Here is a 1,225-nt window from a genome sequence, read left to right as displayed (position 1 = left end):
CCCCCCCCCCCCCTCTCCAACCCCTCTACCCCAGTCTCTTCCACTCCCCGGGCCTTCTCTGCACTATTGTGTGCCCACGACTGTGCATATATGCATATAAGTTCATTGGTTAATCTCTTCCTGTTCACACTCCCCCCGCCCCCCGCAACTTCCCTCTGAAATAGTCTATTGCATGCTTCAATGTTTCTGGAGCTTTTTTTGTTCATCTGTTTATTTTGTTCATTAGATTCCACATATAAGTGAGATCATGTGAAACTTATCTTTCTCTGGCTTATTTGGCTTAGCATAATACTCTCCAGGTCCCTCCATGCTGTCTCAGAGGGTAAGAGATCCTGTGTTATTTACAATAGCTAAGTTCTGGAAACAGCCCAAGTGCTCATCAGTGGATTAAACAACTGTGGTACTTTTACACAGTGGTATACTATGCAGCTGTAAAAAAAGGATCTGAATTACAAATCTTAATCAACATTTCTTGACTCCTAATTTTCTAGATATGCTTTTAAAAACATCTTTATTTACATTCCATAAAATCCACTCTTAGAGTTCAATTCAATGATTTTCAGTAAATTTAAGACCAAATGCACTAGAGGATGGAAGATTCTTGCTAAAAGGACTAAGCAGGGTTCTTGCTGAAACTGGATTTTATAAGGAAATGCACTTATGCACCTAGAAGGTTCAGGAGTCTGACTAGTTTTGTCAAGAAAAGAATCTTTTTAGTAGTTACATGGGTGTTTTCTTATAATTATTATTTTAAAAAATATCTTTGTTTCAGAGAGGAGAGGGAGAGGGAGAGAGAGATAGAAACATCAGTGATGAGAGAGAATCATTGATTGGCTGCCTCCTGCAAGCCCCACAATCGGGATCGAGCCTGCAACCCAGGCAAGTGCCCTGACCATGACCTTCTGGTTTATAAGTCGACTCTCAACCACTGAGCCATGCCAGCCGGGCTTCTTATAATTATTTTTAAGCTGCAGACACATGTTTGTGTACATAAGACACAACACAATTTCTCACAGACTATTTAACTGTAAGGTGGGTGGAAGGGAACTATTTGGTAAAGGAATCTGTAAAATATTATATCATGGTTCAGTGTTAGATTTCAAGTTCCTTTTTAATTCTCTTAATCACATTTCAAAGTGATTTTCATTCAGTCAGTCGTCATTTCTTTAATATTTATTGAGCCTTTCTAGTTGGAGGTACTTTATTAAATAGAAGAAGAGCATGG

This window comes from Myotis davidii, unplaced genomic scaffold (genome assembly GCF_000327345.1).
Source record: "Myotis davidii unplaced genomic scaffold, ASM32734v1 scaffold450, whole genome shotgun sequence".
NCBI classification, from domain to species: Eukaryota; Metazoa; Chordata; class Mammalia; order Chiroptera; family Vespertilionidae; genus Myotis; species Myotis davidii.
Note: the sequence above shows the minus strand (reverse complement) of the source record.